Source organism: Mobula hypostoma, chromosome 15, assembly GCF_963921235.1.
Source record: "Mobula hypostoma chromosome 15, sMobHyp1.1, whole genome shotgun sequence".
Taxonomy (NCBI): domain Eukaryota; kingdom Metazoa; phylum Chordata; class Chondrichthyes; order Myliobatiformes; family Myliobatidae; genus Mobula; species Mobula hypostoma.
The window spans coordinates 29,773,240-29,797,597 of record NC_086111.1 but is presented as its reverse complement, the minus strand read 5'-3'; the positions used below and the strand labels follow the sequence as shown (position 1 = coordinate 29,797,597).

General features: G+C 41.6%; 1 long non-coding RNA gene across 1 annotated transcript; it reads right to left on the bottom strand.

Annotated features, from left to right (window-relative positions):
• Positions 1–70: 70 nt before the first annotated feature.
• Positions 71–23,825, bottom strand: LOC134356774 (uncharacterized). Its single transcript, XR_010020427.1, has 3 exons — positions 23,225–23,825; positions 22,888–23,005; positions 71–1,800 (listed from the first exon to the last, which is right to left on the bottom strand). It is a non-coding gene; the product is annotated as an uncharacterized LOC134356774 (long non-coding RNA).
• Between the last annotated feature and the right edge of the window lie 533 nt (positions 23,826–24,358).

Here is a 24,358-nt window from a genome sequence, read left to right as displayed (position 1 = left end):
TTGATAATCTTTCAAATAAGAGAAATAAAAATGTTGAAAAAAGCACAAAGAAAATGACAAAATTAAGATATCCTGACAAAAACATAAGGAATCATGGGTAATTTAAGCTAACCTAAGTATAAGAAAGAAATACCAATGCTTGAAAATGCAGTATAGGATATGGTCATCATATAAAGAGACATTGCCTCAAGGCATAATTCCAGTTACAAAAAATAATTACTAGGCAATGCTTTCAGTTTTGAAGTCCCATTTGAGTTTTGAAAGCTTATTAATTTCTCAAGACTATGAGAAATTCAGAACAATATGGATTTTCCCAATTAAATGGTCTAAGAAACAAGATCTAAAAACAAAAGGGCTAAGTAACACTCCATGCTGTGGATTTTCTTAATGAGCTGGCCAGATTACTAAATAAATAATGGTAACTACAAAGGAAAATGATTGAAAAGCAAAAAATGGCCAAGCTGCCCCACTAATCATGCTAGCGATAATCCCAAACATCCTGCTATGCTTGGATGAAGTCACTGAGTGGCAGTGTACACAACTTGTTGTCCTTTTTCAGTCCACTTTTACTCGACAAACAATAGTAAAAAAACGTCGAGAGGATCACCATTCCCTATCCCTTATTTGTGACATTTGCTAGGATTCAATTTATGAACCTATGCATCTGCAGGATAGAGAATGAGAAGTGAGCCATGGGCCACAGATACCTGAGGAACCAACGCTCACACCAACCAATAACCAGAGATATGGGCCAGCGGAGATCATTCAGCTATCTGGTTGACCAGGACCCAGTGGAAACTAGTGGCCAGCACGACAGCCAACCAATTGGAACAATGAGCCGGGCCAATACAAATGCAAGCACCCAGCAGAAACGACACTCAATCATGCACTAATGCTGGTACCTTGAGTGATGATGAAACATTTGTGACCTAACCATCAGGATTGGCAGGCAACCCATAACAATTTACGAGAAGCATTGTATACAAAGGGCCTGAAGCGTTGAAGATCCCTTCTATCCACCCTAGAAATGCTTTGATTTATTATCATCAGGAAGAAGATACACGAGCATCAGGACTATGGCTGCAGACTGGGTAAAGGTCTCTTCCCTGAGACTGTGAGACTAATGAATACTCTGCCACCACCAAGGTCTCGTCACTAGGACATCAAGCTGTTTACTGTACTGATTATTGTTTACTCTTTGCTGTTTACCTGTGCTGTACACTACATGTACTTCAAATTATATTTTATCATCTTATTTGTGGTAAAATTTTGTTTTATGTACTGTGTGTGATACATGATTTTGTAGCTGCACTGTGGTCTGGAGGAACGTTGTTTCGTTTGGTTGTATATATGTACATCTGATGATGACAAACTTCAACTTGATCCTTACTGGGCATTCCACTTGCATAGTTCCTAAATATTGAATGCAGTTCCACTGCTATCCGTATTGCAAGAAAATAACTCCCAAGATCCTTGACCTCATTTTAAAATCCCCACATAAATTTAGTTCATCATCTCAGAGAAATCATTCGATAGACAGGATTATTCTCATCTGAACTTGCACATACCATTGAAAAGATTTTTCTGGCTCAGCAACTCCGTTGAAATCAGATGCATTCATGAGAAGAAATACCTATTGCACAAATGTTAAGTAAGCTTTAAATCTGTTATGTTTGCAACTATCCACTTCATTGGGTGATTGATTGTTGGAGCAGGCTCAGTGGGCCAAAGAACTTGTTTCCATGCTACGTGATTATTATTCCTCGAATGCAGTTATGGGATGTTGTCTCCAAAGTCCAACTAAAAAGAGAAACAAAGAAGAATGAAAAACAACTGCTTGAAAAATATACCAAAACTCTGCACACTAAAACATTACAATAGGGAAGGGCCTGCATTAAATGGCCTTAAGGCCGTCAAAGGTGTGCTGTAGTCAAGAAATTGGTTTAGAAGCAGAGTCAATAAGGAAATACAGCATTTAATTTGCATACATAATTAATATACCAGGAGAACTGTCCTGTTCATTCTTCAAATAATGCCAAAGGGAGTTTAATGTTTTAAAGTAGTGTATTACTACTACAATAGCTACAATAGGTGCTCCAAGCAAACATTCAAGGAATGCTGTAAGACCTTGCCTGAACAATTCCAAAGTCATGTAATGTCAAGAAGATATGAATAGTTATGTCCCTCTTACTTGGTTTCTTGGGTCAATCAGCAGCCACTCATTAATCAATTTGTGATGCTTATGGTGTGTAAGTTAGCTGTTATGCTTCTCCATTATCCTCAATCTGGTTTCTAAAGTACTTTTTTAGACTACAAAGCAACTTAGGATGTCTTGAGGGCCATCAGCATCTTGAGGGACTGACTCCCCCTCCATCAACTCCTCTTCACCTCCTGCAGCTGCAAATGTTTCAGGTAAGAGCTGAGTCCTAATAGATGATTGGTGGACATGCTGCAATTGCGAATGTGTTTGAAGACAACCTCAGGGTTGCCCTTGATTAACCCAGGCATTAGAATCTCATCTCAAGGATGCAAATAGTAGTTTCCAATAGTCTCTTTGTGTTTCCATGGCTCAGGGTCCACTTGCACACCTCTGCACAAGAAGGAACTAGAGAATGGAGTGGAGCTAAGGATGGTTTGTTTTGTTCTTTCTTTCACAGAAATCAGCTGTCCTTATGGTATGGCAACTGAAGGATGGCAAAAGCTGCACACTGATTACAAGAGGAATGTCACAAGGTCCCTGGAATCAAAACATGGACCATTTCAAATTTATTCTCATTATCATGCAGTAAACCAATTGGACATTAATGTCTGCTAATCTATGTTCATATGAATGCAGTTCATCACAAAATGATCCTGTGAGATGCTTGAGATCCTCATAAATCTATGTGCTTGCAATACTTTCCAGGTTTCTACTCAAGGAGATAACAATGCATCCTCCACTTAGATTGAGAATTATTAGATTAGATTAGATTATAAGGACACTCAGTACTCGTTTATTGTCACTTAGAAATGCATGCATTAGAAAATGATACAATGTTCCTCCAGAATAATATCACAAGAAACACAGGACAAACCAAGACTAAAACTGACAAAACCACAGAATTATAACATATAGTTACAACAGTGCAAAGCAATACCATAATTTGATAAAGAGCAAACCATGGGCGCGGTAAAAAAGTCTCAAAGTCCCAATAGCCTCGTCATCTCATGCAGATGGTAGAAGGGAGAAACTCTCCCTGCCATGAACCTCCAAGTGCCACAAACTTGCCGATGCTGCACCATTGGAAGCGCCCGACCGCAGCCGACTCTGAGTCCGTCCGAAAACTTCGAGCTTCTGACCAGCCCTCCAACACAGCCTCTCCAAGCACCATTCTCTGCCGAGCGCTTTGACCCTGCCCTAGCCGCCGAGCAACAAGCAAAGCCGAGGACTCGGGACCTTCCCCTCCGGAGATTCTGGACCACACAGTAGCAGCAGCAGCGAAGCAGGCATTTCTGAAGTTTCACCAGATGTTCCTCCGTGCTCTCACATCCATCTCCATCAAATCAGGATTATGCACAGCACCCTACTTGACAGATAACAGGTATCACCACCGAAGTGGCCGGTGCATTGTTATCTCCTTGAGTAGAAACCTGGAAAGTATTGCAAGCACATAGATTTATGAAGATCTCAAGCATCTTACAGGATTATTTTGTGATGAACTGCATTCATATGAACATAGATTAGCAGACATTGATAGCCATTGATGAATTATTGGTGGCATCTCTAGTGTTGCAGTTAGCTCAAGCTGGTACATGCATTAGATCAGCCTGGAATAATCTGAAGACAAGTTGTTCAAGATGACAATGATCCTCACTTCTTCTGGCTGAATAGTTCACTCTGTGGTGTCTTCAGCTGCAGGCACATTGCTCTTTGGAGATCTGGAAGTGAGAGTAAAGCTATTTCTCATAGAAATACAACACAGCAACAATATTGTATGAGTACCAATGATGCATACACTTTGCAATTCTTGTGGAGTTATCCGCATGATTTAAATCTCAACTTCACAAAATAGGTTGCAGATTCAAAATGGCTTAGTCATTAAACATCTTGTGCTTTAATGACATTCTATTAAGTCATACAGTGATGCTTTACATAATATTGGCAACAGTCTCTTGTTGCAAGCAAATGGAGGAAGATTGCTCTGATAATTTTTGGCTAAAACTGACTAGGTGCCAACCTTCAGATGGGGAAAATAGTACAGCAATTGCAAGCTGACTGCATTTCTGTCTAAATCACTTCCAGTTGCAAGTGGAAATACCAGAAGCCCACAGTGAAGAGGAAAATGAAGTTTAAGGTGGGTGTGGAGATGGTATGGTGAAGGGGAAAGATTTAGTCCAAATCCATAAGAGTGGAGGAGTAAGGCATTAGGATTAGCAAAATATTTTCCATCACAATTTTGGAAATGAAAGATGGGAACTCATTTCAGCTATTGGAAGGCCAACTTCATCAGAATTGTCCCCCATGCATAAATGTTTAATAATAGGAGGGGTTGAGTTGCTGGGAGAGGTGGGGTGCAAAGTTGGAAGCAGGAGGGTACGAAGAAAAATAATTAACAACAGAAAACTTAGAATGAATGAATTCCTCAAATTGGTTCTGGCTGACTGAAATGATTATTCTGATACCTAATTCCTGCATGTGATTCTCAGCAACATTGTTGATTCCCACTTTCAGACTAAGCTCACAGTATGTCACTTCACTGCTTCAGTCAGCAGCTTGTCTTCCTTTGACTCCAGACTCCAGCTGAGTTTATTGCAGATCTTTTCATCTTCTCAAAACAACACATCCAACACCATTCCTTTCACAATTACTTCATGACCCTATATATACATACACACATACACAAATGAAGCAAGGTATATCAAAATGAATTGCTATCTGAACAAGGTTCATCATTAAAAATAGACAACAAAAATGGGATACGTTATCCTGGAATCTTGGAATGGATCAACTTAATTGCAAGTTCACCAATCTGCCCTGAAGTTGAAATCTATAAGCTATATTTACTGAATATCGAGGAAAATATTAGAAACAAACTTTTTCAGAATACATTTGTTATACTGCCTTGTGTTTATATTTCAATCTGAAGCATTAAGGAACTTGTATGAACTCTTCACCATTTTGCAACATATTGCTTTATTAACCTTTCTTGTACTTACTTTGCATCTTTTTAATCATTCTTTCATCTCCCCAGGTTTCTCCTGTTCTCTCTGTATTATTACCTCATTAAAATGAGCAACCTTGAAAAAGCTTTTAAATACAGTCCTAACTAATCTTACATTTTCTCACAGCCACTTATGTTCATTTCATACATTGAATCACAATCTAATGCTTGCACACTTTATAGCAGCATGAGTTATGTCTTTGCAATTCATTTCCTGCTGTTATGAAACTTAATAAATATAAAGCTTCGTTGTCTGTAGCATACTATGTTCCTGTTCTAGAGGAATGTGGTGAATCAGACAAGCTAGCAGGCTGTGTGCTTAAAGTGTTTTTAAGAATGGTAAGCCATAGAAAATTAATCCAGTCATGACATAAATTTGTGTCAATGCTTCTGCTGTCAAAATATACTATTATAGTGTTAGAGACACAAGACAAGAAGTCACACGTCTGAAGAAACTCTGCAGCTGAGAAACACAATCCAGTCTTACATTTGTGTTAACCTATCAACAATTTTCTTCTTTCCCTTCCGCTGGAGGGTTAATGCACTATTTAGTCAGGAACATAACCAGTTCTATGTGACCCTAGCTTCAGAGCTCTATATTTCCTCGATTATAACTCACTGTATGTATATTCTATGAGAAACAGAAGTCTGAGGTATGGCAGAATATTCAACTAACGTCAAATACATGTATAAAGGAAGATGCTGGAAAAGGGCCAGTAACATCGTGAAGGATGCTGCCCACCCTGCTCATGGACTGTTTGTCCCACTCCCATCTGGAAGGAGGCTATGTAGTATTAATGCCAGGACTAGACTCAAAAACAGTTACCTTTCCCAAACAGCAAAGCTAATCCACACATCCACTCACTAACCCACCCCTCCACAGCCCAACCATCACAACTTTATCACTTCATGTCAGTCACCTTTTGTACAAACACTCCTGTGCCTAGCATCAATTTATGGGCATACAATCAATCTTCGTATATAAGCTATCTTGCATATTTATATTAATTGTGTTTTGTGTTGTGTTCTTTATCTTATTACATTTTTTGTGTTACATCGGATCCAGAGTAACAATTATTTAATTCACCTTTAAACTTGTGTACTGGAAATGACATTGAAAAATCTTGAATCTTATGGAGATCATAATTACTCTGAGACCAATATAGTCACTTAATATTTACACAAACTTTCCAGAAGCAGTTGTTGAATAGCATTCAGAAGTAAGAGCTTGTTTTTCTTTGTCTAACCTAATTTCATATCATTTGACTAAAATTGGCTCATTTGGGAACAGAACATGGAATTTTTCTGGTCTCTGAAAGTAGTTTACTGTAAGTTCATCATAACCAAACATTTATGGCATCTAGATATTATTGTATGGGTAAATATTGATTTCAGTTGCATTTAAAACCTTCAACTCAACGGCACACAGTTTTAGTTATGGTTGGCTAACATTGTTTCTTTCTTTATCTCTTTAGCCCCCAACAGGTTGCATCCTTGCCATTTATTTTACAAAAAGCTGTTGATTATATTTCAAAGCCTATTAATATTGAGCAGCAAGTAAATGGATAGGGCCTTGCTCTACTCTTTTGTAGCATCCTCCATGTCCAGCTACCTTGGTTTTCCATTCTCCTGTAACTCCAACTTCTTACGTACTCTCATTTTCATCATTCAAGAACTGGTGGAGATACTTCTCTTACTGGAACTGTAACACCAATGTTGTGCTTTCGCCAACAAGTTACAACTCCACTGACACCTTCTTTGAAAATCTTCCTTTACTCCTTATGCCTCTCAATTTCCAGTCTCTATTTCCCTCCAAAGATATGAACAAGTATCTCATCCAAATGTATTTTCTTTTCCCTCAGATTCTGTATCAAATGATTTCCGGCCATCTGCACTTACTGTATATCTGGCTTAATTCTTTCTTTGCATGTGAACCACAGGCCTACATGCTTAATCATCTGTTTGATCATGGTATATTAAAGTTACATTTTCTCTGATCATTTCTTGTACGTATCCATCTACCACCCTTGAAATCAGGTCCTCGGGTGCTATGGAGTGCACAATGTGTGGAATTTGCACAATCTCATTGTGATCATAAGTGTTTCTACCTACATCCTAAAACCATATGGAATAGTAGGTTTATTAGTTACCATAAATTGCCCCTCGTTCTCAAACACATATCAGAAATCAAGATCCATTTCATTAAGGCAGCCAATACCAAATGGGGCAAGATAGGTGATTTTCAGCCCATTGCATGCCACTATTCAAAGTGCAAAGCTCTAAAGGGGCAGGAGAAGACTTTGCAAGGTTTGCAAAGAGGCCTACACCAATAGCAGTGATAAACCTAACACCACAGAACAGGACTGAGGTAACAGAAGAGGTTGAAGACCTGACCAATACATCTAAAGACAAAGAAACACCATTATGATCAAAATAAAAAACAGTTCTCCAAGCTGGAGACAATCAGAGAGGCCAGGACATTGAAGAAGACCTTGAGCAGGTGAAGAGCCTAGGAAAGGATGAGAGAGACAAGGAGAGTTTGCAGCTGGAAAGGGGCTAATCAAAAGTGTAACTCTAAATCTAATCACTCAATGCAGAAGAAAATTCATAAATTGATATACTATGAGCAAACATCATGGAAAAGAGAGAATAAAGAAAGGGTAGAACTCCAGAAAAAGACTAAGCGTACAGGAGTAAGATAGATTTACTGGTTAAGTTGTGTGGCAACAACTTTGCACTTAACATTAGTAAGACCAAGGAATTGAATGGGGACTACAGGAAGGGAAAGTTGAGGAAACACACACCAGTTCTTATTAAGAGGTTAAAAGTGGAAAGAGTGAACTCCTAGATGCCAACATCAAAGTTCAAAGTAAATTTACTATCAAAGTACATGTTGCACCCTATACAACCCTGAGATTCTTTTACTTGCAGGTAATCACTGTAAATGCAAGAAACACAATAGAATCAATGAAAGACCACACCCAACAGGGCAGACAACAAACAATATGTGAAGAAATAACAAACTGCACAAATACAAAATGAAAGAGATAGGAGGAATGACAATAATAATTAATAAATTAGCAATACATGTCGAGAACATGAGATAAAGAGTCACTGAAAGTGAATCTTGTGCAGTGGAAATAGTTCAGTGATGGAGAAGTTGAGTGAAGTTATCCTCTCTGGTTCAAGACCCCAATTGTCAGGGGTAATAACTGTTCCTGAGCCTGGTGGTGTGGGTCCTGAAGGTCCTGTACCTTCTTCCTGATGGCAGCAGTGAGAAGTAGAGGTCCTTGGTGATGGATGCTGCTTTCCTGTGTCATGTACCCCGTGATGGGTTAAAGAACCAGCAGAAATGGAAGACACCTTGGAGTCTGGTATTGCTGCTAACTAACGCTATTTTATTAGTTACTATACAATACAGTAATATAAAATCAGATAAATCAAACAGGTTAGCAAAGATACGGTGATGGGTAAAGTTCAGCTCAGTTCATGGTATTGAGTTGAGTAGTGATGGAGAGAGAGAGAGAGGTGTTGTGGTTGTCCGAGTAAGCCGATGCCGTCAATTCTTCCCGTTGTCCTCCAAAGTCCTTTAGAAGTCACCAAATGTGACCACAACAAGGGGACCGTTCTTCTGTGGTGGAATTATCAACCCAGGCGAGGGTTGGACACACTAATAACTTCCCACCGGTCATACCTTTTCCACACTGGAACAGTCACTGATCGATCCTCTAAAAATCCACCTTTCTGTGGGCATAACAAAGCTCATCCAATGACCAAAATCACGTGTCTGTCTGTCTACCAGCTGACCTTCTATTTATCTCACCATGCTGAACACCAGCTGTCCATCAAGTAGCTCCTCCCTTCTCTCTCTGTAGGAACTCAGAAGCTGGCAGTGTCCTTGCAGACATTCCAAACAAACTGTGAGCAGTCTTCACCTCTCTCTCTCTTAACAGCAAGTTGTTTGTGCTGTACAGCTCTCTCTCTCCCTTTAAAAGCACAGTTCATAAAGGATAATCCAGGATCCCGTCACACCTGTGATAGTGCTCTATGTAGATGTGCTCAATGGTGGAGAGGGCTTTACGCATGATGAACTGGGCCATATCCATTACTTTTTGTAAGCTCTAAAGATCTATCCTGGGCTCAACATAATGGTGCAATTATGAAGAATCCACCCCAGCATCTATACTTCATTCGGAGTTTGAGGAGATTTGGTATGTCACTAAAGATGAGCTAATTTCTACCGATGTACCGTGGAGAGCATTCTAACTGATTGCATCACCATCTGACATGGAGGGGATACACAGAATTAGAAAAGGCTGCAGAGGGTTGTAAACTCAGCCAGCTTCAGCATGGTCACTAACTTCCCCTGCATCAACATCATTTTCAAAAGACAATGGCTCAAAAAGATGGTATCCATCATTAAAGATGGTTGGTATTTGCAGGATTCCCTGTGAATGTGGAGCAGCTTACATTAGCCAGCTGAGAAGAATGGTGGAAACCCACTTCAAAGAACACAGGAGCTGTATCTGCATGGGTTAGCAGAACATTGGATTCACAATGGATATAGGATTGTCTTTGATGGCATATAACTACTGTACTGTGCCAATGGCTTTTGAGACCACCTGGTGAAGGAAGCCATTGAAATAAAACTAACAAAGATGAAGGTCTCATTTTAAGTAAGAATTGGCGTTCGATTGTAAATAAGGTGGGACAGCAGAAATCTGATTGGATGAGGACTAACCAATCAACAGGAACAGACAACAAGGGTATAAATACCAAGGGACTAGACATGCCCAGGCATCATCCTTGATGAAGGTGGCAGAGTTTGTCATCGAAATGTTGGTGAAATCGCTACCTTTACCTGGCTGGAAGCCGAGTTTATTTGTCATAAGGTCAGGTGCATCAGATTTACAGTGGAGTAAACAGAATTACAGGGGCAGGAGGGAGGAGCTGGCCAAAGTTGATTAGAGGGGGATACTACCAGTGATAATGCCAGAACAGCAGTAGCTGGAGTATCTGGGAGCAATTCAGAAGGCACAGGATAGATACATTCTAAAGATGAAGAAGTATTCTAAAGGGACGATTAGACATCCATGGGTGACAAAGGAAGTCAAAACAGACAGCAAAAAATCAAAAGGGAGGTTATAAAATATAGCAAAGATTAGTGGGATATTAGAGGTTTGGGAAGCTTTAAAAACCAACAAACAGAAGGCAACTAAAAAAAACATAAGGAGAGAAAATCAGAATCATGTTTAATATCACAGGCATATGTCACAAAATTTGTTCTGTGGCCACAGTACATTGCAAAACATAATAATGAAAACTGTAAATTACAGTATATATATATATATATATAGATTAGATTGGATTAGATTATGAGGACACACAGTCCTCTTTTATTGTCATTTAGTAATGAATGCATTAAGAAATGATACAATATTCCTCCAAGTGTGATATCACAGAAATGCAGGACAGACCAAAACTGAAAAACTAACAAAAACCACGTAATTATAACATATAGTTACAACAGTGCAACAATACCATAACTTGATGAAGAACAGGCCATGGCACAGTAAAACAGTTCAAAATCTCTCGAAAGTCCCACAGACGGGAGAAGGAAGAAAACTCTCCCTGCCATGCCCGACCACAGTCCGACTCTGAGTCGTCCGAAAACTTCGAGCTCCGTTCAACCCTCTGACACCGAGTACCGAGCACCATCTCTATCCGAATGCTTCGACCACAATCTCAGTCGCCAGCAGCAGGCAAAGCCGGGGATTTTGGGGCCTTCCCTCCGGTGATTCTCGATCACACAGTAGCAGCGGCAGCGAACCGGCTTTTCAGAAACTTCTCCAGATGTTCCTCTGTGCTTTCACGTCTGTCTCCATCAAATCAGAATTGTCCACAGCCCCTATTTAACAGATACGATATCATTTCAGCGGAGAGCCGCGCGCGCTGCGTCGCGCTGCCATCTTCTCCTCCCGCACTAGTTAAATAAATGTAGGTAAATTAAGTAAGTAGTGCAAAAAGAGAAAAAGAATAGTGAGGTATTGTTCATGGGTTCAATGTCCATTCAGAAATCTGATGGCAAGGGGCAAGAAGCTGTTCCTCAATCTTTGCGTGTGTGCCTTCAGGCTCCTGTACCTCCATCCTGATGGCAGCAAAGAGAAGAGCGCATGTCCTGAATAATGGGACTCATTAATGATGGACGCCACCTTTTCGACACAGTATGCAGCCAGTTAGAATGCTCTCCACAGTACATTTGTGGAAATTTGTGAGTGTCTTTGGTGACATAACAATCTCTCAAACTTCTAAGGAAATATAGCCACAGTTGTACCTTCTTTGTAACTGCATCTATATGTTGGGCTCAGAATAGAGCCTCAGAGATATTAACACCCAGGAACTTGAAATTGTTTATCCTTTCCAAAAAAAAAAAATCTTGTCCTTCCTGAAGTCCACATTTAATTCCTTGGTCTTACTGACATTGAGTGCAAGGTTGTTGCTATGATACAACTCTACGAAATGATATATCTCATCACCATCTGAAATTCTGCCAACAACAGTTGTGTCATCAGCAAATTTATGGATGGTATTTGAGCTGTGCGTAGCCACACAGTCACAGATGCAGAGAGAGTAGAGCAATGGGCTAAGCACAGATCGTTGAGGTGTGCCAGCATTGATCACCAGTGAAGTGGAGATATTACTTCCCATCCAAACAGAAGGCGAGGATCCAGTTGCAGAGGGAGGTACAGAGGCTCAGGTTTTGGAGCTTTTTGATTAGACCTGTAGGAATGATTGTTTTAAACACTGAGCTGTAGTCAAACAGCAGCCTGACCTAAGTATTAATATTCAAACAACAGGAATTCTGCAGATGCTGGAAATTCAAGCAACACACATCAAAGTTGCTGGTGAACGCAGCAGGCCAGGCAGCATCTATAGGAAGAGGCGCAGTCGACGTTTCAGGCTGAGACCCTTCGTCAGGTCCTCGTCAGGGTCTCGGCCTGAAACGTCGACTGCGCCTCTTCCTATAGATGCTGCCTGGCCTGCTGCGTTCACCAGCAACTTTAATGTGTGTTGCTAAGTATTAATATTGTCCAGAAAGGATGAAATATGAAGGTAAGCTAGCTAAAAATATCAAAGAGGATGATATTTTTCCGATATATAAGGAGTAAAAGAGAGGTAAGAGTGGGTATTTAACTGCTGGAAAGTGTTGCTGGAAAGGTAGTAATGGGGGACAAAGAAATGGCAGATGAACCTAATTAGTATTTTGTGTCAATGATCACTGTGGAAGTCACCAGCAGTATGCTTGAAATTCAAGAGTATCAGGGGCTCAAGTAAGTGTAGTTGCTATTACTAAAGAGAATGTGCTTGGGAAGCTGAAAGATTTGAAGATAGATAAGTCACCTGGACCAGATGGTATACACCCCTGATTTCTGAAAGAGGTAGATGAAGAGATTGTGGAGGCATTATAAGCAATGTAAGGAGTAATATAAGCAACATAGGGCATTATAAGGAGTATCATAATCAAGGCAGATGAACTTAGAGCGTGGATCAAAGCATGGAACTATGTGGCCGTCTCAGAGATTTGGATGTCTTAGGAGCAGGAATGGCTGCTGAGTCTGCTGGGTTTCAGATATGTTAAAAAGAACAGGGAAGGAGGTAAAAGAGGTGGGGGAGTGGCATTACTAATCAGGGATAGTATCACATGGCTGCAGAAAAGGAGGAAGTCATGAAGGTATTGTCTACTGTCATTGTGGGTGGAAAGGGGCAATAACTTTTTTATAAACTCCCCTCCCAATAGTAACAGAGACATCGAGGAGCAGATGAGAAGGTAGATCTGGTCGCTTCACTACGGGAAGGATGTGGAGACTATAGAGAGAGTGCAGAAGAGATTTAGAGGGATGTTGCCTGGATTGGAGAGCATGCCTTATGATAACAGGGTGAGTGAACTTAGTCTTTTCTCCTTTGAGCAACGAGGATGAGATGTGATCTGATAGAGGAGTATAAGATGATGAGAGGCATTGACAATGTAGATAGCCAGAGGCTTTTTCCCAGGGTTGAAATGGCTAACACAAGGGGGCATAGTTTTCAGGTGCTTGGAATTAGGTACAAGGGGGATGTCAGAGGTAAGTTTTTCACACAGAGAATGGTGGGAGCATGGAATGCACTGCTAGTGAAGGTGGTAGAGGCAGATACAGTAGGGTCTTTTAAGAGACTCTCAGGTACATGGAGCTTAGAAAAATAGAGGGCTATGCATTAGGGAAACTCTAGGCACTTTCTAGAGTAGGTTACATGGTTGGCACAACACAGTGGTCCGAAGAGCCTGAATTGTACTGTAGATTTCTATTTCTATATCAGATTCTGGAACTATGTAATAATAATAGGGTTCTTGTGATGGGTGATTTTAATTTTCCTAATACTGACCAGCATCTTAGAGTAGTGGTCCCCAACCACCGGGCCGCAAAGCATGTGCTACTGGGCCACGAGGAAACGATATAATTTGGCGATATGAAATGATATGAGTCAGCTGCACCTTTCCTCATTCCCTGTCACGCCCACTGTTGAACTTTAACGCACACGAGGTCATCAGTGACCCAAGACGTGCAAAGAAATGGGACCATGACCCATTTGTGAAGGTCCCCGGTGAATCATGCATGTCAGCACGGGAAAAAGATCAACTCCTCGAGCTTGCAAATGACAGTGAGCTGAAAAGTGTGTTTGACATAACATCTCTGCTGGCATCCTGGATCAAAGTCAAGGCTGAATATCCTGAGATGGCCACAAAAGCACTGAAAACGTGGCTTCCATTTCCAACATCATATCGCTGCGGGAAGTGGAGTTTTCTGCAATGAATGCAACGAAAACTAAATTACGGAATAGATGGGACATAAGGAATCCCCTTCGGGTATTGTTGTCTCCCATCACCCCTCGATGCGACCGTCTTGTTGCAGGAAAACAAGCCCAGAGCTCCCACTGATTCAGCGATATTGGTGTGTTGCAATGATTTTATATGTTCATACAGGGAAAATATGCGCTGTGTGCTTAATATCCAAACATTACTTAAAATGTTATGATGCTATTGACTTATAAGTGACTTATAATTTAGTGGTCCCCAACCTCTGGGCCGCGAAGAACTCAGCGGTACAGTGGTAGCCAGAACGCACCCAGCACACCTTTAAGAAAAAAGCCAAAATAAACAAGCTAATTAATTAAGCGCTGCCCGGCACGTAAATGTCAGCCCAGATCAGAGGCGATTGGGTGGCACCTAATCAATTAGCTTGTTTATTTCGATTTTTTTCTTAAAGGTGTGCTGGGTGCGTTCCAGCCACTGCTGTACCGCTGCATTCTTCGCAGCAATATATCGGTCCGCGGCCCAGAGGTTTGGTACCACTGTTATAATTGACTTATCACTATATTCATGCAAGGAAAATATGCTCTGTGTGTTTAATGTTAAATTTGTTAGATAAACCCCTTTAGAAACGAAATTGAGTGTATTAGCCACTTATAAGTAACTTATAGTTGACTTATCACCTATATTCCAGTCGTGATTAACACAGTGAACACACCACACCCACCCCCCTGGGGTTGGCCAGTCTGCAAGAATATAGTCAATATTAAACCGGTCCGCGGTGCAAAAAAGGTTGGGGACCCCTGCCTTCGAGTAAGGTTTTAGATGGGGTGGAGTTTGTTAGGTGTGTTCAGGAAGGTTGCCTGATGCAATATGTAGATAAACCAACTAGAGGAGAGGCCGTACCTGATCTGGCATTGGGAAAGGAACTTGGTCAGGTGTCACATCTCTCAGTGGGAGAGCATTTTGAAGGTAGAGATCACAACTCCATCTCCCTTACCATAGCACTGGAGAGGGAAAGGACTAGACAATTTGGAAAAACATTTAATTGGGGAAATATGATGCTATTAGGCAGTAACTTGGGAACATAAATTGTGAGCAGATGTTCTCAGGGAAATGCACAGCAGAAATCTGACAAATGTTCAGGGAATATTTGCATGGCATTCTGCATAGGTATGTTCCATTGAGGCAGGGAAAGGATGGTAGGGTAAAAGAACCATGATGTACAAAGGTTGTAGAAAATCTAGTTAAGAAGAAAAGAAAAACTTACAAAAGGTTCAAGAAACTTGGCACTGTTAGAACACTAGAAAATTACAAGGTTGCCAGGAAAGAGATCAAGAATGAAATTGGGGAGCAAGAAGGGGCCATGAGAAGGCCTTGGTGAGGCGGATTAAGGAAAACGCCAAGGCATTCTACAGGTATGTGAAGAGCAAGAGGATGACCTGTGTGAGAATAAGACGCAGGAGCAATAGTGGAGACATGTTCAAGGAACCGGAGGAGATAGCAAGGTACTTAATAAATGCTTTGCTTCAGTATTCACCAGTGAAAAGGACCTTGGCAATTGTGAGGATGACTTATAGTGGACTGAAACGCTTGAGTGTATAGATGTTAGGAAAGAGGATATGCTGGAGCTTTTGAAAGGCATAAAGTTAAATAAGTCACTGGAACCAGGCAAGATATACCCCAGGCTACTGTGGGAAGTGAGGGAGGAGATTGCTGAGCCTCTGGCGATGATCTTTGCATCATCAATAGGGACAGAAGAAGTAACAGAGGATTGGAAGGTTGCACATTTTGTTCCCCTGTTCAAGAAAGGGAGTAGAGATAACCCAGGACGTTATAGACCGGTGAGTCTCACTTCAGTGGTAGGCAAGTTGTTGGAAAAGATACTGAGAGGAAGGAATTATGAGCATTTGGAGAGACATAATGTGATTAGGGTTAGTCAGCATGGCTCTGTCAAAGGCAAGTCAACCCTTATGAACCTGATTGAATTCTTTGATGATGTATCAAAACACATTGATGAAGCTAGAACAGTGGATGGATATGGATACGGTACATGGATTTCAGTAAAGCATTTGATAAGGTTCCCTATGCAATGCTCGTTCAGAGAGTATTGAGGCATGAGATGCAAGGTGACCTTGCTTTGTAGATTCAGAATTGGCTTGCCCACAGAAGGCAAAGAATGGTTTTAGATGATTTGTATTCTGCATGGACGATGATGACTAGTGGTGTTCAGCAGGGATCTGTTCTGGGACCCCTCCTTTTTGTGATTTTTATAAATGACCTGTATAAGGAGGTTGAAGGGTGTGTTAGTAAGTTTGGTGATGACGCAAACGTTGGGGGTGTTGTGGATAGTCTGGAGGATTGTCAGAGGTTACAGCGCGACATCGATAGAATGCAAAACTGGGCTGAGAAGTAGCAGATGGAGTTCAACCCAGAGAAGTGTGAAGTTGTTCATTTCGGTAGGTCAAATTTGAAAACAGAATATAATACTAATGGTAAGACTCCTGGCAGTGTGGAGGATCAGCAAAATCTTGGGGTACTTGTTCATAGGACACTCAAAGCTGCTGCGCATGATGTTGTTAAGAAGGTGTATGATGTGTTGGCCTTCATCAACCTTGGGATTGAGTTCAAGAGGCGTGGGGTAATGGTACAACTATATCAGACCTTAGTTAGACCCCACTTGGGGTACTGTGTTCAGTTCTGGTCACCTCACGACGGGAAGGATGCAGATACTATAGAAAGAGTGCAGAGGAGATTTACAAGGATGTTGCCTGGATTGGAGAGCATGCCTTATGAGAATGAACTTGGCGTTTTCTCCTTGGAGCGACAGAGGATGCGAGGTGACCTGATAGAGGTGTATAAGATGACGAGAGGCATTGATTGTGTGGATAGCCAGAGGCTTTTCCCAGGGTTGAAATAGCTAACATGAGGGGACATAGTTTTACGATGCCTGGAAGGAGATACAAGAGGGATGTCAGAGGTAAATTCTTCACACAGAGAGTGGTGGGTGCATGGAGTGCACTGTCAGTAACGGTGGTAGAGGTGGTAGATAGATACAAGGAGCTTACAAAAATAGAGGGCTATGCAGTAGGGATAGAAAATTCAGAGGGATATCAGAGTTGCAAAGGGATTTGGGAGTACTTGTACAGGATTCCCTAAAGGTTAACTTGCAGTCAGCATAAGGAAGGCAAATGCAAATATAGCATTCATTTCGAGAGGACTAGAATATAAGAGCAAGGATGAGCTTTTATAAGACATTGGTCAGACTGCGCTTGGAGTACTGTGAGCAGTTTTGGACCCCTTATCAAAGAAAATATGTGCTGGTGTTGGAGAGGATCCAGAGAAGGTTCACGAGAATGATTCTGAGAATGAAAGGGTTAATGTCTGAGGAACACTTGATGAGGGCCTGTACTCACTAGAGTTTTAAAAAATGAGTGGGGATCTCTTTGAAAGTTATTGATTATTGAAAGGCCTAGACAAAGGGGATGTGCAGAGGATGTTTCCTATAGTTGGAGAGTCTAGGGCCAGAGGTCACAGCCTCAAAATAGTGGGACTTCCTTTTAAAACAGAGATGAGAAGGATTTTTTTTTTAGCCAGAGGGTGGTGAATCTGTGGAATTCATTACCATGGATGGCTGTGGAGACCAAGTCATTGAGTAAATTTAAAGTAGAAGTTAATAGGTTCTTGATTAGTCAGGGTGTCAAAGGTTACAGGGAAAGGCAGGAGAATGGGGTTGAGAGGGTTAATAAATCAGCCATGATGGAATGGCGGAGCAGAATTACGGTAATATAATGCAAGGAGAAACAGTATTGACTGTAAGAGTGAACCCTCCTTCCCTGATGCTCTAAACCATTTTTATGCATGCCTCGAGGCACGTAACACAGTGTTAGCCAGCTGAGCAGTAACTGTCTGTAACAGCAGCAGACATGAGAAGGACTCTGCAGAGAGTCAACCCCCAAAAGATAAACGGGCCAGACCGCATCCCAGGCCGAGTACTCAGGATGTGTGCACACCAGCTCATTGACATCTTCAACACATCACTCATCCAGGCTGCTGTCCCCACATGCCTCAAATCAGCCTCCATTATCCCTGTACCAAAGAACTCTACACCTTCAGAAATAAATGGCTACCACCCAGTGGCACTGACGTCAATCATCATGAAGTGCTTTGACTGACTGTTAATGGCATACATCGAAAACTCCATTCCTGCCACATTGGATACTTACCAATATACCTACCAACAGAAATGCTCTACGCCAGATCGATTATGCACCTGGCTCTGAGACACTTATGTCAGAATGCTGTTCCTAGATTTCGTGTTTGGCATTCAACACTATTGTCCCACAATCTTTGATGAACAAACTTCTATTCCTTGATCTAAAGGTGCCACTGTGCAAATGGGTGTTGGACATCCTAAACAACAGACCTCTGATAGCCAAGATGCACAACTGGTCCTCCCACCCCATCATAATCAACACAGGTGCCCCCCCCCCAGGGCTGTGTGCTGAGCCCCACTGGTTTACATTCTGCCCTCACATGACTGCACAGCCAAGCACATGAGTAATCACAATTTCAAGTACGCCGATGCCATGACAGTGGGGGGGGGGGGGAGCTCATCGCCAACAACGATGGAATAGCCTACAGAGAGGAAGTGGAAGAGCTAGAGGCCTGGCTCAATGTTAACAAGACAATTGATTTCTGGAGAACTCACACCACACACACCCCTCTTAACATCAATGGCACAGCAGTGGAAGATGCAAGGATTTTCTAAGTCCTGAGAATGCACATCTTGCACAACCTCTCATGGTCCCAAAAAAATTATACACAATCAGGAAAGCTAAACAATGCTTCTACTTTCTGAGGAGTCTGAAGAACACTGGGCAATGCACATCTATATTCATGTAATTCTGCAGATTAGCAGCAGAGGGCATCCTACCCAGCTGCACTACTGCATTGTAATGGACCAGAAGGCTCTACAACGGGTAGTCAAAACTATCCAATACCTCAGAGTGCATGCCAGGGCCACTAGACTTAAAAAGTTACTTTCCTCAAGCAGTATGGGTGATCAAACATCTCCACTCGCTAATCCATCCCATGAGACCCCCACCACCATTACTATATCATTTCCTGTCAGTCACCTTATGTACTGACACTCCTGTGCCTCGCATCACTTTATGAATGAACATACAATCAATCCATGTATATAAGCAATCTTACATATTTACACATGGCCTCTTGTGCCAAGATAAGGCCACCCACGGGGTGAGCAGCAACATTTATATTCTATCTAGGTATATTCCAACCTAATGGCATGAATATTGATTTCTCCTTCCAGTAAAAAAATTCCCCTCCACCCTTCCTCTGTTCCCCTTTGACTTTTTACTTCCTCTCACCTGCCTATACTTCCCGAGTCCCCTCCTCCTCCCCTTTCTCCTATAGTCCACTCTCCTCTCCTATCAGATTCCTCCTTCTCCCGCCCTTGACCTTTCCCACCCACCTGGCTTCAATTATCACCTCTTATCCAGCTAGCCTCTTTCCCCTCCCCCCTCTTTTTAATTCTGGCATCTTCCTTCTCTGTCCTAAAGAAAGGTCCTGGCCCGAAACATTAACTGTTTATTCTTCTCCATAGATGCTGCCTGACCCACTGAGTTCCTTTGGCGTTTTGTGTGTGTTACACAGTATCTATTGTTTAATACTGTTATAGTGTTCTTTATCTGTTTTTTTTTTAATCCGGAGTAACAATTATTTCATTCTCCTCTACACTAGTGTACTGGAAATGGCATTAAACAATCTTGAATCTTGATCCTGCAAAACATCCTGCAGGGGGTCCAAATGGCTCAAAAAGAATTGGCAATTTTGCTTTTCAATCTTGCCAAGTCCTTCGACTGAGTGGGACTTAAGCTTAAAATGGAAGCATTGAAAAGGATGAGGCTCCCAAAGAGACACTCACAACACGCTGGAGGAACTCAGCAGGTCGAGCAGTATCCGTGGAAAAGATTGGTCGACGTTTCGGGCCGGAACCCTTCGTCAGGACTGTAGAGGGAAGGGGCAAAGGCCCTATAAGGAAGGTGGGGGGAGGGAGGGAAGGAGAAGGCTGGTCTTAAATTCAATCCCTCTAGCAGTGAAGGACAACATTCCTTTTGCCTTCTTGATAACCTGCTGCACCTGCAAACCAACCTTTTGCAATTCATGCACAAGCACTCCCAAGTCCTTCGGCACAACAGCATGCTGCAATCTTTTACTTTTTAAATAATAATCTGATCTTCCATTTTTCCTTCCAAAGTGGATGACCTCACATTTACCAACATTGTACTCCATCTGCCATACCCTTGCCCATTCACTTAACCTATTTATATCTCTCTGCAGATGTGCCATATCCTCTGCACAGTTTACTTTTCAATTCAATTTAGTGTCATCAGCAAACATAGAAACACTACAGTCGGTACCCTCTTCCAGATCGTTAATGTATATCGTGAACAGTTGCAGGCCCAGCACCGACCCCCGCAGCATGCTGCTCACCAATGATTGCCAACCAGAGTAAAAGCCATGTACCCCAACTCTCTGCTTTCTATTTGTTCACCAATCCTCTATCCATGCTAATAAATCACCCCCAACTCTATGCATCCTTACCTTATGGATAAGACTTTTATGTCACACCTTATCAAATGCCTTCTGGAAATCCAAGCAAATAACGTCCATCTGTTCCCTTCTATCCACTGTGCTCATTACATCCTCAAAGAACTCCAACAAGTTTGTCAAACAGGACTTGTCTTTGCTGAATCCATTCTGTGTCTGCATGATGGATCCATTTCTTTCCAGATGCCTCGCTATTTCTTCTTTAATGATAGCTTCAAGCATCTTCCCAACTACAGATGTTAAACTAACAGGTCTGTAGTTATCTGCTTTTTGCCTACATCCTTATTTGAACAGTAGCGTGACATTCACCCTCACTGTGGACTTGTACACGATTACCTTAGTGGAGATTGTAAAGGAGAAAACAAACCCATTAATCATGAGCGGTATCAAGCAGAGAGACACATGGCCCCAATCCTTTTCAAAATTGTGACAGAACCACTCAAATACACACTAGAGAGAGAAGGGGGAGAAGTCCAAATATATTCAGATGAAGAGAATATCAGCCACTGATGATGTCATCATCTTAAGTGACTCTTACATTGAATGATAAACAATGTGAAGATCTTGCAAAGCGTTTACTGAGGCATGGGCCTTCAAGTGAACATGAAAAGGAGTTTCACGTGATCTACAAATGGAAAATCTTTGGCTGTAACAGTTATGAATAATGGGTGATTAATAAGGCTGGAATCAAATACTTAAAACTTCACAGAACCAGGAGAGATTGAAAAATATTTTAGAGTGAGAATGGACCCATGGAGTGGAGTCACAGTGGAGAGCTGGTAGGAGAAACTCAACAGCAGGTTCCCGAACCTGAGGGCTATTTGAAGTCTATGCCAAAATTGGAAGTGAAAAACCCTTATGATATCTAGGGTATATGATCACCTGATACTCAGGAGGCTTTGTAAAACTGTCTAAAAGAACTAGGTAACCTAATTAGGAGGATGGTAAGAGAGATGCTCTATCTCCCCACAAAACCCATAAGCAAGGAAAAGAGGTGGAGGACTTGGTCTACCAAATTAGAAGTATAGAAGTCAGCTGCTATCATTATGAAGAGGTTGTCCTTTGAACTTTCTACTGATGTGGTAATAAAAGCCTTGTTCGGTATGGATGGTAGAATAAATGACTGAGGTGGACAAGCTGAAATCACTAAAAGTCCTCAAAGAGTTGGAGATCTTCCAACATCAGCAGGGTTTTCTTTTCCTGTTGATTCTACCAAGCCCATTCCCTTGGCTATTGCTAAGACGCATACCAAGATTACTTTTACTGGAGATTGTCAGCTCAGTGGAAGATGCTCTTTTAGTACCTGAAACTTGCTGGTTTTCCTGTGTAAGAAGCTTTCCGCAACTGATACTTGCAGACAAGCAACTGTCAGTTTAAGGACTATTTGTTGAGGCAGTCACTGAAGCTTTTTGCGACCATCACAAGGGACGCCTGCCATCAGCCACGGATGGTTTGGACCCTATGTAATAAAGGCTATTATTGATTACCTACTTCAGAATGAAAAAAAAAATGCCATGCTGACAGAATGCAAGATATATGTAATGATATGCTTGGTACAGTCACGGATAACAAATGAATGATCTGTATTGTATAATTGCAAATTTTTACAAAAAAATGTTTTTAAAACTCCTAAGCAAACGAACATTTCCTTAGTTCTCGATATACATCTTTCTCCAGTGTCTCTCTTATCTTGGTCACAGTATTTGAACTCACTTATTCTCATAAGTTAAAGGAAATTATTAACCAAGTGCTATAAAAATGCAGTAGATGACCATTTGAACTAGCTCAAGATTCATTTCTGGAAAATTAAGAAATACAATAGAATTTACAAAAGTCTATATACAAGCAAAGACTTACAATTGATATGCAAAAAGATGAATTTTGCAAATAAAAGTACTGAGAAGATGAGTTGTAAAGAGGCACTGAAAGTGAGTGTGAAGGTTGCTGAATCAGTTTAGAGTTGTGGTGAGAAAAGTCATCCACGCTAGTTCAGGAGCCTGAACTTGAACCTGTATTTGAACCTGGTGGTGTAATACCCAAGTCTTCTGCACCTTTTACTGGATGGTTGTAGCGAGAAGAGAGCATGGCCTGGATAATAGGAGTTTTGATGATGGGTGCTGCTTTATTATTGCAGTCTTCCATGGAAATGTACTGAATGGGGCGGAGGGGGAGGGTTCTGGCTGTGAAGGACTGGGCTGTACCCACCACTTTATGTAGTGTTTTCCATTCTTGGGCTTTGGTGTTTCCATACCAGGCCACGATGCAACCAGTTACGATACTGTCCACTCTGCATCTATAGAAGCTTGTCGAAGTTTTTGGTGACCTGCAGAATTTACACAAACTTCTGAGAAAGTAGAGGTGACATTGATGATGATTATGAAGACACGTAGTCCTCTTTTATTGTCATTTAGCAATGCATGCATTAAGAAATGATACATTATTTCCTCCGGTGTGATATCACAAAACACAGGACAAACCAAGACTGAAAAAGCTGACAAAACCACATGATTATAACATATAGTTACAAACAATGTAACAATACCATAACTTGATGAAGAAGTCTGTGAGCACAGTAAAGTTCAAAGTTTCTCAAATGCCCCACATCTCACGCAGACGGGAGAAGGAAGAAAAACTCTCCCTGCTATGCTGACCACAATCCGACTCTGAGTCATCTGAAAACTTCGAGCTCTGATCAGCTCTCCAACACCAAGTACCGAGCGCCATTTCTGTCCGAACAATTCGACCTCCTTCTCGGTCGCCAAAAGCAGGCAAGGCCGGGGATTTTGAGGCCTACCCTCCGAAAGACTCACGACCGCACAGTAACGACAGCAGCGAACGGGCGTTTCAGAAATTTCTCCAAATGTTCCTCTGTTCTTTCACGTCCATTCTCCATCAAATCAGAATTGTCCAAGGCCCCTATTTAACGGATACGATATCATTTTCACCGGAGAGCTGCACACGCGCAGCATGCTGCCATCTCCTCCTCCCGCCTTAGCCTTTATTGTGCCTTTATTTATGATGCCACTTAAATGCTGGTTACCAGCAGGTCCTCTGACATGTTAACATCAAGGAATTTAAAGCAATTGAACCTCTAATTAAAGCAATAAGAGATAAAGCAATTAACTTTAATCCTCTAATGAGGATTGGCTCATGGACCTCTGACAACCTGTAGTCAAAAATGAGCTCTTTGCTTTTGATGGTGCTGGTGTGGCACTACTTAACCCAATGTTCAATGTGCCTCTTATGTGCTGATTTGTCTGCAACTTTGATTCGGCCAACAAAACTGGTGTTGCCAGCAAACGTAACTATATCCTAGGAGCTATACTTCACCACACAATCATTGGGATAAACTGAGTAAAGCTTTGTTGTGCACCTAGATTGTTGAGGAGTGTAGAATTGTTGTTGCCAATTCTGTACTAACTGGGGCCTGCCAGTGTATTAAGTGAGGATCGAGCTGCACAGGCAAGTACTGAGGTGCAGGTCTTGGAGCTTAGTGATATGCTCCGGGGGATTACAATGTTTAACATTATGCTGCGGTCAATGAAGAGCATCCTGATGTATGCATCTTCATGGTCCAAGTCTTAGAGAGCTGAGTGAAGTGTCATCTGCTGTTGACCTGTTACGACAGAAGGCAAATTGGAGAGGACCTAATTCACTCCTCAGACAGGAATTAATA